This window comes from Furipterus horrens, unplaced genomic scaffold, assembly GCF_987537825.1.
Source record: "Furipterus horrens unplaced genomic scaffold, mFurHor1.1.pri manual_scaffold_5, whole genome shotgun sequence".
NCBI classification, from domain to species: domain Eukaryota; kingdom Metazoa; phylum Chordata; class Mammalia; order Chiroptera; family Furipteridae; genus Furipterus; species Furipterus horrens.
This window is the reverse complement of record NW_028327175.1, coordinates 192,667,716-192,682,106: the sequence shown is the minus strand read 5'-3', so window position 1 is coordinate 192,682,106 and position 14,391 is coordinate 192,667,716.

Here is a 14,391-nt window from a genome sequence, read left to right as displayed (position 1 = left end):
GAACTTATATGCATGACCCATGGACATGAACTAAGGGGGGTGGGATTGCTGGAGGGAATGGAGGTACTGGGCAGAGGGGAGCAAAGGGGAAAAAATTGGGAGTACTTTAACAACATAATCGATAAAATATACTTAAGAAATTTTAAAAATAAAGAATATTGAGAGAAAGAGATAAGGATGCAGTAGGAACCTGCAAGCTCTCCGGGTGACTCTGATATACAAAAATTTGAGAATACCGATACAAACCACACTAAATCCCTCTTGCTTTACCCCTCTGTAGCAATCTACACTTCCACTTGGTGCTCATGCTTGTAATTTGCCATAAGCTTTACGAGGGCTGGGACTGTGCTATCTTGTTTAATGCTGTATACCTTGCATTTAGTACAATATCTGGCTCAGAGTGGCATTCATTGTATGTTGATTGAGCTACTTTATTTGAATATGAGTCTCATATTTTTGGTTTATAAAATAAATAGGAAAATTGTTTTGAATGACCAACATGAAGGTTCGAGATAATACACAGAAAGAACCACTTACCATGTCTTATTCATACTAACTATTCAATCACCAAAATGTGCATTATTATTGTTGTTGTTTGTAGGAGGAGGAAGAATATAGTTATTCAGGGTTTAGGCCAGGAGTTACAGACTCAGGTCCCTTTGGGTTCTAAGCAGGTAAGGTAATTGCATTCAGCATGCTGGTTTTACATTGTCCAGTAGGAAGTGGTGGGAACTCTGGTGAACTGAACTTATATTTCCAAATAAAGCAGGTTACCACCACCTAGCTCTTCTTGCCTGTTGGTACCATATGGGTACCCAGGCCTAGAGCTCCCAGATCTTTTGATTTTTCAAGAGAGATGAATAAATGGATTTTCATCTTAGTTTTCCCAATTTTTAAAAGTCACCAAGTTATTTGAAGGTTTTTAAGGCTTGGACAAAGGAAACAAAACACATTCACCCATGGGGGATGTGTTTGTACCCCTGATTCATGCCAAGGCCTAGGGTATCCTAGGTCCCTAGGAAAGATCCTCCTTCTACTGAAAAGAAACTGGTGAACTTTATTTCTGAATTTGAGAGCTCATCCAGTTCAAACCAATCAAAACAAACGGGGAAAGGGTGGTGACAGTATCCTTATAATTCACCTGTTGAGAAGATCGGGGGTACAGAAGGACAGGATAGGTGTCCATGGACGCTCACCATAGTGTTGACCTTACTAGCAACCCAGGTAGTAAGACAATAGTTGAAGGTCATGTTGTATGTTTTTATCTAATGGTTTTCCAGTAGATTTCTTTTTTTTAATTATTTTATTTTATTTTTTTATTTTTGGTTTTTCAATTACAGTTGTGCCAGTAGATTTCTTGGTGAACTACTTACTGCCTGTACAGTTAGGTTATGGGGAACAGAATTATTTCCAACAGCTAGAGGGCTCTAGCAGTCCACCTTTCAGACACAAATAGATTTGCTGTAACAGTTTGAAGTTTAAAAATGGATGACCCTTCACTGTCATCTCTAAGTAGCAATAGGTTAATGTCATCTCAACATTATTTACTCCATGTGCAAAAGTGGTTTTATTAGAATATTTATTAGTAATGTTTATTTTACTAGAATACTTATTAGTAAATCTTTATCAAAAATTATTTTCATTTTTTCACTTTTTTTTCTCACATTAATGTTTTTTCTATATAGTGTGAAGCTTGATTTTATTTTGAAAGTGTTATTCAAGTTATCTAAATTAGAAAGTAAATTTCTACTGACAGGTAAATTGTTGAAATGCCTAGTAATCATCTTAAGCATTTAGGCTGTTATATTTTAACTCAATTCTTATCTAGTGCATCTTGAAAAGAACTATATATCGATCCTGATAGGTAAGAAAAATGAATGCTCACTCCATAAAAATTATATAATTTCACCATTTTAGAACCAAGACAACTTTTCAGCTTTTAGGGATGCTCAACAAAAGATTTAAGTGGAGCATCTGAAGTTTTATCTGCTCATCATTTCTGCTGTTTTTTTTTTTTTTTCCCTGACATTTCCACTATCAAGACACTTAAATGTAATCATTTAGCCTTAATTTCCAGTTTCTCTTTCTTGTGGCCTCCATTCTGCTCTAGGTCATGTTTTAAAAGCACTTAGAGGCACTTAATGGACAGATTTAGCAAAATCTTCATCCTGTTTCTACAGCTCAGTCACATACAAAAGCCTGAATAAACTCTTTCCTCCTTCTGCCTTCATCCCCGAAAAATATCGATTGTGGTGGGGGTGGGGGCGAAGCAGAGGGAGATTTCTCGAGTGTGAAACTGCACAGAAAAAAAATTTTTTTTTGAATCGGTTCTTTTGAAATGCTAAATGCCCACTTCCTCTTTCTTATCAGCCACTTTACTGTGCGACTGGAAATAACAGGACTTAAACAAGCACCCACACATATTTTCAGTTTCCTGAATATCTCAGACATCACTGTTCCCAAAGACATGACTACAGAAAAATAAAAAATGTAGTTTATCCCAAACCTTTCTTTCCACTTTGCAAACCCAAGAGAATTTAAGGGAAATGTAATCCACATGTTTCCCTTTTCTTTATAAAAGTGATTTGATGTCTATGAAGTTTTTTAAGTAAATCTTGGTAACCATTTTTTTTCTAAAAAAGAGGAAGTTTCTTTGAATAAGCTTGAATTAATATAAAACCTTTAGGATTTGACTGTGGCCTCATATGTCAGTCATTTTGCTAAGGAAGGGTTCCAAACTGATTTCAAAGCTCTCAAATCACCTAGCCCCTCAATTATTTTTATAATACCTTTATTACACTGATTCATATGTGAACACATATTTATATATGCATATGTATTTAGACATGACTACATATTTGTTTATATCCCTTTATTACATTGATCCACATGTAAACACAGATTTGTATATGCATATGTATTTAGACATAACTACATATTTGTTTATATATGTGCACATATATATGAAGGTGTACAGCTTTTTTTAAAATTACCTTTTGAGTGGCTCTCTTCCCCCTCACCACCACTGCTGCCATGGTTCGGGCTTCTTTTTCATCACTCCCCAAGACTTGGAAATAACCTCCCAGTCTGCCTGCCTCCAGCCTCTCCTCATTCCATCTCAAAAGAGCTGCAGATTAAATCCTTCCCCACCCAACCCCCAGCCCTGGCACCCTGCACTGTAGCCAGTTAGCCACACAGCCTTTCCTCTCCCTATGAACTGGAGTGCCACTCAATCTATGCCATGAAACACTGCTTCTGCAGGGTGTGAATAGACTTTCGGTTTTCAGGGAGTTAAATAGGTTTGGAAAAAATGAATAATCTCCTCTTCAATTCATATATTGAAGTCCTAACCCCCAGTGCCTCAGAATATGCTTTTATTTGAAAACAGGGTCTTTACGAGGCAGTCACGTTAAAACGAGGTCAATAGAGTGGTTTTCTAATCCAGTATGATTAGTGTCCTTATAAAAAGGGGAAATTTGGACACACACACACACACACACACACACACACGCAGAAGGCCATGTGAACATGAAGGCAGAAATTGGAGTGATGTACCTACCAGCCCAGGAATACCAAAGGAGGCCAGCAAGCCATTAGAAGGGGAAAGAGGCATGGAACAGATCCTCCCGCAGAGTCTCAGAGGGAACCAATCCTGCAAACAGCTGACTATTGGACTTTTAGACTCCAGAACCATGAGACAATACATTTCCGTTGTTCAACGCATCCAGTTTGTGGCCCTGTGTTTGGGAAACCTAGGCAATCATCATAAAGTTAAACAGACAGCTTATTTCAGGGCAATAAGTTCAGAGGTTTTCATAGACTAATGCAGTACACCAAACGTCTCCAAGAAGGGACAGAGTCGTCGGCAGCCGTCCGTCTTGAGAGACGATGGTGTAGCTTCTTAAGAGTCTATCTGCACCGCCGAGAATGGCTGTGCAGTCCGACTCGGGAGTGACACGGTATCTGTCTCCTCCCGTGTTGAATCGACATCTTGCGATGACGCTGGAGTGTCCTCTCCAGTGAAGCTGAAGCTACAGAGCCTGGGCAGGGTGATATGGAGGGTCTGCTGTTGCCCATGCAGCAGACCCCCCCTCTCTTCGCAGCTGAGGGATCCAAGGGAAAGACGGAGTCAATACAGCTTGGCTTCAGGTGCGCCGCAGGAGTTGCCGGTGTTGACTACAACGTCAAACCGCCTTAGGGACTCCGGCTCCGGATTTTCTGTCGGGGTTTACTCCCTTAGCCTTTCCCCTGAAGAGGTATGCCGCAAGGCAGCGGAGGTTTTTTGGAGTCAGAGTTTTCCTTCTCTGATGTGCCCTGACTGGAAGATCGAACCAGCGACACTTAGCTCGCAGGCTGACGCTGAAGGGACAGAGTATCTCAAAGCATTTAACAACAAGACTTTAAGACTTTTTTTTTTGCCCAGCGCCTTCCATAGGGATTGGTATTCTGAAGGATGCCTTTTGGGAAATGCTGACCTCATGCTTTGAACTTAGCTAAGGGTTAGGAGGTGGCTATGCAGTGAGTGAATGAGGAAGTAAGTCCCGCTGAAGTGGTAACTGACAGCCCTTTAACATTCCTGGGACATTCTCCTCCAGAAAGTGACTAATTGGTAGAGTTCTTGGCCCTGTGGAAAGCTGACTGAAAAACCACACGTGTTTAGAGAATAAGCCTCTGAGGTGACAAGTTGTTTCATTCTTTAGTCTCCAAGGATCACCCTGACACAGGGCCATTTGTGTTATTTGCAGCAGATGCAAAATGGAAATTCAAGATCCTTTGTTCGCACATAGTGACAGAGCATTAAACCAAGCCCAGGGCCCTTCTCAGCCTGGGGCACTGTGCGGACTGCAACAAGCCTCTTGTTCAGGAAGCCACCCCCGCCTGGACCCATCCAGCATAATCCTTCCCAACGTCATACTGCTGTCTGTTCATTTCATGAGTTACGTATTAAATATTTCTGTGCTGGAGGTCCCCAAGACCACCCCCACATTCAAGACGGGACTCAGCATCTAGTTGTGCCCATAGTCATCATTGATGACACTGAAAGGAGACAAAACAAGATCAGAAGGGGGAAAAGGCACAGGGTGCAAAGTTCCAAAGGAAACCAGGGGTGAGCTTCCAACAGCCCCCTCCCAGAGGAGTCACACAGGGTCTGCTTAATTTTCCCAGCAAGGAGCTGTGACAACTTGTGAAATGTTGTCTAGCAGGGAAGTGCTCTCACATAGTCACTCTCTTCTTAGCATGAACCAAAATTCTAGATTCCCAGAAGAAAAATATTGAACATAAATCATGTGACTTTCACCAATCGTTCAGCCATTCTTATTAGGAAATGATGGGAACCTCCTAAAAGGCAAGTTCCCAGACTCCAGCCAGGGCCAATCTTGCGAGAAGACCTTTTCAAGGATAAGTTTCAGGCCTGCTGTGTTAACTCATTTCTTCACAGTTCCAAATCTGTGTTTTCTAAAACTCATTCGATTTTGCTGATACATGTTTACACTAACAGGAAATAGTGAATTGAAGTGCAAATCAGCTTCTCTGAACACTCTCTGCAGTTCACGCTGAGTGGACTCATTTGCCAATGAATTCAGATTTCTTCTGTCTGACAGTTTAAGAGGACTCCTCTAAGAAGTCTTTCAAAGATGGCACCCAGTCTTAGTCATCTAGTGAAGAAACCTTCTATCTCTGCTTCTACTACCTGCTTAGGCATGAGGTGGAAATGAGAATTTATCATACTTTTTTTTTTTTTAGAAGCTTTACATTCAAGTGTTTGGGTACCATTAGACATGCTGAGGTTCTCTCCTTCAGAACAACGCCATGCCTGACCAGTTTCCAGAAGTGGGATTCTTTTGGGGAGCTCGATGCTCACCTACTCTAGGATACCAGGTCAGGGATTCAAGAAGTCCCTTGTTTTTCCAACCAAGGGACCACAAAGTCAGTCATGCTAAAGTGGGATTGATTAAAACCCTTTCTGAGTTAACTCTCCCGAGGATGCTGATGTTTTGGCAAGGCACACTAATTTTACCAACGCTTTAAAGATGGGCCCACCGACACCAGCTGGCAAGGTAGGAAATCATTTTTCTAGGACAGAGGACTGTTCTGTGGCCCCTGACTCACTGTAGAACTGGTAGCATTTAACAAAAGTCTCATTTTTGAAAGGCTGAATTGACTTGACATTCTTAACCATTTCTTAGTTTTCATAGTAATTATAGTGAGAATAACTCAAGTTAAGCCAACTGTCCCCTAATATTTTAGAGAGACATGTAGGGAGTGGGACCTGAGGTGACTCTCCAAACTATCCTAATCTCTACTTATCCAGATAGTGTTTGGTTTTGATCAATCCATATGAGGTGACCACCTCCATAAAGGGAAATTAGAAGATTCACCACTCATTTTAAAAGATACATTAGTATTTACAACTTGTCAAGTCCATGTGCTAGGAGATGTAAAATATAAAAATTTTATTTTTGCCCTTCAGAATATCATGAACCTTGAATAGACAGGGTGGCATGTGGGAAAGGACACTAGACTTACAACTTGGGTCCTTGACTAAGAAAGTGGGTGGCCTCAGCAAGTCACTAGACATGTAAGGATCAAATCATGTAACTGAATTCATATGGAAGACGTCGTAAGCTATAAATTGAATGTGTGTGCATGTGTGTGCATGCACTCACTCAAAAAATAAGGGAAAGTGATTGCATTTAAGAAAACTTGCACGTTTAATAAATGATGGCAATAACCCAGCCCGGTTATGGGGAGCAGTTACTGTCATTGTCTGCATCACTGATGGCACAATTAACTTAATTAACACATTCCTCTGTGGCAAGTCTGCTGAAATAACACTTTTCCTTTTCACATGTGCCTGCCTGGCCAGCAAGGCATCTCCAAGCCATGCATCTTCCAAGCATGGAGGCCAGAGCGTTAAATGGTTTTGAGCGGATAGGCAGAAAACAGAATTCCAGAATATCCACATCATTAGCAGGGCAAATTGCCTAGAGTAATATTAGAAGCTTCATCAAAATCGTGTAGAATAGGGCAGGGGCCAATGCACCCTAAAGCGGAGGTATGTTTGGGTGGGATGGCTCTCACCCCGCAAGGAAGCTGTTCTCACCAAATCCAGAAAGACTTCCCCCAAGGATAGTATCCTGTTTAGCATGAGGTTCTAACCAAGGAGCGACAGCCTCTGGTCTGTCATGGTGGTAATAAAATAAGGGTTTTTAGCAAATGAGAATGAGTTTGTGTCAGGATAGGAGCAAGTTCATAGATGAGGCACTTTGCCATAAGAGGACCCTGGCTGATGGCCTTAGTTGAATGTTGTTCAGAACTGAAATGGGGAGACCTGGGATAAAGAGGCGTCCCACTTTCATTTTGGGGGTCTTTAATTTCATTCTCTTCAGAGTAGTTGAAAACATCTTGGCAACATTTCTGCTACTATATTACTTTCTCTTTTCCATTTCTCTCAAGTCCATGGATCCATTCATTTTCTATCTATCTCTTCTGACTTTATAGAGTGTTGTTTTTATTTCCATTCATGTTGACAATTCATCTTACACTTCCTTACAATATTATTTGATTATATCAGATACACCACTCATCAATGACATTACACTTTCCTTCAGAGCCAACATTCTTTTGTACTTTCCATAATGACCTAGCAGAAAGGCTGGTCCATGATAAGAGTCTCAGTAAATCATTGTTAAATTGAATTTATTTTCCTTTCTTTTTTGTCTTTCATTAGAAATTGGATATACTGGTTCCACAAGGTCAGCTGCATGTATTGGAGACTCAGGGTAACAGTGCATTAAATAAGACAAGTGTATTTGTCTCTCACATAATAGTATGAAGGTGGAAGATCCAAGGCGGGAAGACAGCTTTGCTCCAGGAAGTGATCTTGGGACTTAGATTCCTTCTGTCTTGTCACTCTGCCATCTCTAGTTATGATTCTCATCTGCCTGATCAAATGCACCACACCAAGCGGTGGCTGGACATAGGAAAAGTATAGAATAAGGGTTCCCATCAGAGATTCTTTGCATCATTTCTGTGACAACTTATTTGTCAGATTCTGGCCACATGACCACAACTGGCTTAAGTGGAAGCTGGGAAGCTTTTAGTCTTTATTCTGGGTGGCCAGATGTCTAAATAAAAATCAGAGTATTATTATTTTAAAGCAGTGGTTTTTGAAGGCTTTAACATGACTTGCAACAAGAAAGACATTTTATATGACAATCTAATACAGTCTCTATACACATGTAAAAATTAAAAGTTTAAAAAAAATAATACTTTGTATACTGAATGTTCACATTTTTTGTATTTTATAAGATGAATGCTCTTTATAACTAACATATGGAGTGTGGTCTGCAGTTTGAAAGGTACTATAATAGAAATATGAGAGAAAAATCTAGTGGGTAATGAGGAATCTCCACCACTGGAAAGGAAGCATGCAGTCTGATCTTCAGGAAGGATCACTGACCTGCATTCTTTGTACCATACATCACAGTACTGGTGACTGGATAGATGCAAATAAAATAAAATAAATAAATAAACCAAAGCAGCCTGTTCATGAATCAATCTATTGGTCAATGAAAATGTAGAGAATATAACTAAATCTCTACTGACACTTGAGACAAAATATCGAAGGTTAGAAGGGTTTTTCACCAAGAGATACTTTAGGGTTGAGAAAAGGAGAAATTCTTTTTGTCTCTTAGTAGGACTGTGTACAGATAAAACACTCACACAAATATCCATCCTATTAATCCTCCGGTATTTTAAGCTTAACAGATAACTCAGATCAAAACCAAATTGATCTCATTTTAAATCTTTGTCACGGCCTCAAATTTATGAACCGTGTCAAGGACAACCTCATCTATTCATAATAATAGTGTATCTCCTAGGCTGTTCTAATTCACTTTTGTGCTAGAGTAATCTATATAAGAGATTTGTCATTCCGTCTATACTTCAAATTTGAGGAAAACCTCATATTGTGTGATGTTTTTTCCTTGACAGTTTCAACTGACTTTTGTCAGGTTTTTGACAGGGGAAAATAAACCCAACAACTCTATGAACCATTACACTGCGTTTGTTTTCAGAGCGACAGTCTCGGATGAGTTTGAAATGATTTTTAAATGATGTCACAATACGTGATTTAAAACAGACCCCAGATCCTTTGTGCTTCAAGCACCATTGGCTTAATTAGCTCTGGTGGGGACATCATCATTAGCCACAAGCTACTGTGTTGCTGGGCTCATACCGCAGCGCTTCCAGAAGTTTCGGTTTAGGTACAGAGTGCGTTTCCATGGCATTGACCGAAAGAGGCCCAGGTAGGTGGCACGACAAGGACACGTGCATTACAGAGCCTGGCATCGTGGCAGCCAGGGGCTCTGAGCTGCTCGCTCCCACGTTTCTGGTTGCCTTTGCTTCTTCCCTGCTGGATGGCTGCTGGGAGCAGCCACGTCCCACCACTGCAGGTCTCATGAGCATCAATAGGAGTCAGAAGACTTCACTGCCTTAAAGGCTGCTAAGAGGCTGCTGAAGAAATGAGTCAACGTTTCCCATCTTGTTTTCATTCTGCGTCCCAAAGCTTATCTGAACTGGCATCTGTGTTTGCTGCCTCCAGAGAGAGAGAGAGAAAGAGAGAGAGAGGGACTAATTGCTGGACAAAGCTGGGGATTAAGCTTCTTTCTTGCCCTTACGAAGAAACAGTCACTCGGGAACAGGCTTTAGGGGTTATGAGGAGGATGGTCGAGAGAAGAGGTGTTTCCTTGGTGTGGCCGTTCCCCATCCTTTCTGGATGAAGAGGACTGAAACATACAGGGCTTTTAATCCAGCTCCTTTGCCGAGCGCCAAGAAAGCCTGGGAAGTCCCCTGAAGATGGGGTTTCTCTTGCTTTATATCCGGTCCATAAGACGTGACAGGCACTTTATTTCATCAGGGCTGCACACCTTGAATGCATTTTGTGGCAGAAGGCCAAAGTACAAATGACCTGAATGCTCGAGAACTGCAATCGTCTCTCACAAATGCATTAAAACCCTTGTACTGGCTTAAGAGTACCAAGAAATGAGAATTAATGTGAAAACTAGGGAGGAAGAGAGGGCTCCTAAGTAAGATAGGTTCCTGGGGGTCAGGCACCTTGACAGCCAATAAGAAGCTGCCATTTTCAAATAATGTTCAAAAGACACATCTTCATAGAGTCTTCTTGGACAAGGACTCTGAAATCCGAGAGCAACTGGCACTTCCTGTATGGCCAAAGGGCAAAGGTTTGAGTGCAGCCTTGGAAGGTGAGATCGGTGTCAGCCCACAGACCCTCACGTTAGCCTTCCGAGTTTGGAGGGTTTGCCATTTTCTCATTTTCCTAAAAGATTGCACCAAGTCTTGTGTGTTGATAAAAGGATTTTTAACACTCTTGGGTCAAATTGGGCTTTTAAAAATTTGCCTTTGAAGACAAAGCCTCCAGGGTAGTTGTAATCTGGCCCTTCTAAATCCTTTTCTCCCAGAGAGAGGCACGCTTCTAGATGACTAGAGAGCCTTAGGTGGGAATGTTACTCTGCCTCTGGCTGTATGCCTTAAAATATGACCTAAGGCAAGCTATCATTTCCCAGAAATGAAATATGTCATAGGTTACTATTAAAGTGAACCAGAAAAAGAGCATTCTATTACAATAATGGGTTTGTTTAAAAAAAGTACATGTCAACCCCCCCAAAGGAATAATACATATTTGATAGTACTCTTGGAATAGCAATACCAGTAATTGCATGAGGTTCTTATATTTAGTATTGTTCATACAGCAAAGAGATTTTATGCAAACCTTTCAGTAGAATTATTGTGTCAGAGAAAAGTGAGGAACATCATCACTTATTATTCAGGCAATCAATATACATTTATTGTGGGTGACTGTGTATATCAGTCATCAATCTAAATGTTAAGGATGCAAAAAAAAAAAAAAGAAAGAAAAAGAAAGAATAGGAGACTTCCTGCCTTCAAGAAACTCACATTCTAGTTGAAGAGACAGACTTAGCAAGTAGCTACAATGCAGTGTGACAAGAGCTGTAATGAAGATTGTAGCAGGGTCATGAGCATCCAATACACAGAGAGCTATTCTTCTCGACCGAAGGCATCTTAGCTATCCTTAGTGGCTCATAAACTGACATGAGCAAAGACACAGCAGCAGGGAAAAAGAAAGTGTGGCACGTGTAGGTACTAGTGAGGGGTTTTGTATAGTGACAGAGGTAAGCTTAGCAAACTGTGTAATGTCAAATACTTTGATGAACTAGTTTGAGTTAAAGAAACTTGAGTGATTTTTGAGCAGTGTAATTTCACAAAATGAATGTATTTTACATTGTAGTCTGTAGGGCCGGGGCAATGACAGTAGGAGACAAAGTATCGCGTGGTGTGAAACTGTCACTCTCACCATGACTCATTTGTTAACTTAGGAACATACACTTACATCAACAAGTGCAAGAAAATTGCTCCCTTCTCACGCTTACAGGTGGACTGAAGCTAATTTTGTAGCATTAAAACCAATTTCCTGCCCTGGCTGCTGTGGCTCAGTGGATTGAGCGCCAGCCTGCAAACCAAAGGGTCATCGGTTCGATTCCCAGTCAGGGCACATGCCTGGGTTGTGGGCCAGGTCCCTGTTTGGGGGCAAGCAAGAGGCAACCACACATTGATGTTTCTTTCCCTCTCTTTCTCCCTCCCTTCCCCTCTCTCTAAAAATAAATAAGTAAAATCTTAAAAAAACACACACACCAATGCCCTACTGAGTAAACATGTCACAGAAGATGGCATGGGTTTTTATAATTATTAATAATATTTGATATTTCAGTGTCACCTTTTATCCTGAGATGAATCCCGTGCACATGGAAACAGATAAGCTCCAAGGAGACAGAGATCATATTATCATATTAATATAACAAGTCACACTACATTTTTATCTTCCATATTCCAAGCCTTCCAGCCATATGTTTCTTCCACCTTTAAAAGGTAGTGGATATAGTTGTGAAACAGTGATTTTTAAATTAGCTCCTACTATAAGGAGTCTTAGGGTAGAGCATGGGCCAATTTTTTTTCTTGTACACAGCTCTCTTGGGAGATAGAAACCTCCTGTGATGATGGAAATGTCCTATGGCCATGCTTTGCAATATAGCAGCCACTAGCCACATGTGGCTGTTGAGCACTTGAAATGCAACGAGTGCTTCTGAGGAGCTAAATTTTTCTTTAATTTGAATTAATTTTTATTGAAATAGCCACATGGCTAGTGACTATGGTATTGGACAAAACTGTTAGTGTGGCTGGTAGTTTAGTTTTAAAAACTTCCAAAAGAATAAAGCTCTGTTTTCATCATCAGTAAGAACTTAATGAGGACTAGTTTATGTAAATGGTTCTGAAATACTCTTGAAGCCACAAATATTTTAAAAGAAGTCCCATATTTTACATTTGGAGAACTTTTATTCCACCCTTACCCCCACCCTGTTAAAATTTGACTTAAAAGATGTCTGGGAAATATTATGGTAATATAGAGTCATTTCTAAACAAAGAACACTTACAAAAGATGTGGATGATGTCCTTAAATGGAATCTTATTTCATTAAATCACGTGTTCAGCAATGACAGGCACTAGTCTATCCATTAAAAACTGGAATTTCAATTACTGATTTTCCAAAGGGGAGACATTCACCCTCACGTATAAACTAGAATGATGAAAGAGGATTTTACGTTTTGGGTGTCCATGAAGACGTACAGTTTTCAGATAAACTCTTAATTTGGCACTTCTTTTCACTAAAACTACCTCCCTAGGATTTCTCTGGTTGGTATGTGAAAATTTGGGAATAAACTTATTTACGGTGAAGAAACTGATTGAAAGATTTAATTGCATTTCTGCTTAGTCCACCCTGTACCTTAGACTGTTAGCACTGCTAGAGAAAGGGAACGTAAGTAGCCGGTCGTTTGAACCATCTGTCGAGAAAACGTGGCATATGTTTGTTCTGTTTACTCAACAGCCAAGTGTAAACTGATGCACTGAAAGGAAAATCCACATCTGGTGAGGCTGTGTGTGTGTGTGCTGCTTGATGAGGGAGTCAATAGCCCCCAGGAACACGTGCCCAGGAGCTCTGATCCTCTGGGTGTCCCTGGGGTTTGGGGCATGCACCAAGGCGCAGATACATTCCAAACAATGCACCGCGCGCTTTGGAGTCGCTGCTGCAGCGGAGGGGCGCGCCTGGTTGATACGTAGTTGAATGGAGAGCTCTGAACCCCTCCTTTCTCCTCCTCCTCTTCTCGCCGCCCTCACACCCCGGCCTCAAACTTAAACCAAAGCCCATGCCCTTTTCAATTAACCCCCCTTGATCAAAATGAGCGTTTTTTTTTTCTCTCTTCTGCAGCCCATTGTCTGGTGTGATGGGTTTGCAGATTTGACAGCTGGGCTCAGCCAGACTTGATTCAAACTCGGTTTCCCAGAGATACGTACTTGGACATGAGGAAGGATCCCAAATACAAGCCCTGAGCGTCACGGCCGCCATCCGCCACTGCAGACTGTTCTCCAGACTCCTGTCTAGACCCAGTGTGGGCTTCGTTGCTCTGGCGCCCGTAGGCGTGCCGGGAGAGGAGCAAGTGTTCAGGGAGGGCCACGGGGATGGTCAGCAGCTCGGCTGAGAGCGAGTGATCCTAGGGACTGGGGCGAGGGATTGTGTATATGTTGGGCTTTTAAATCTATTACTTTAAATTTTACTCTTGAAAACAGCCAAAATGGAAGTCTACTTATGCGTAATTCCCAAAGCCAGGTCTGGCGCGATTTAAACGCACTGGGTTCCGCTTTTGTCTCCTTGCTCAAGCATGAGGACAGAGGTAGAGACTGTGTGTGCATGTGTGAGTGTGTGCGCGCGCTGGCGTGGATGAGTGGGTGGGCTCAACCAGCAATCTCAGCTCGGAGGGTCTGTGTCTGAGTGTGTCTTTAACGCGCCAAGTCTTGAGCCACAGCCGCGAGTGACGTGGGAAAAAAACTTTGTGTCCGGAACAAAGGTCTGGTTTGATTGCAGTAGGGCTTAAGAGTCCTCCTGCATGGTGCCCTTTTGTGGAGAGAGAGAGAGAGAGAGAGAGAGAGAGAGAGAGAGAGAGAGAGAGAGAGAGAGAGAGAGAGAGAGAGAGAGAGAGAGAGAGAGAGAGAGAGAGAGAGAGAGCGCTAGCAGCTGGCTGCATAGCTCTGCGTGCCCTGTGAGCGCATGCTGGGTTCGTCCTGGGGTCCCGCCGCAGGCGCAGGAGAGTGTGTTCATCTCTGGCATACCTGACGGGCGAGTATCCGAGAGGGCTGGCAGTGTGCTGCGGTTCGGAGCGAGTAGGAGCAGGCCCAGGGTCTCCTGATCCCTGAACCGCTATCTTCAACGAGCTCCCAGTAACCACTAACATCCGT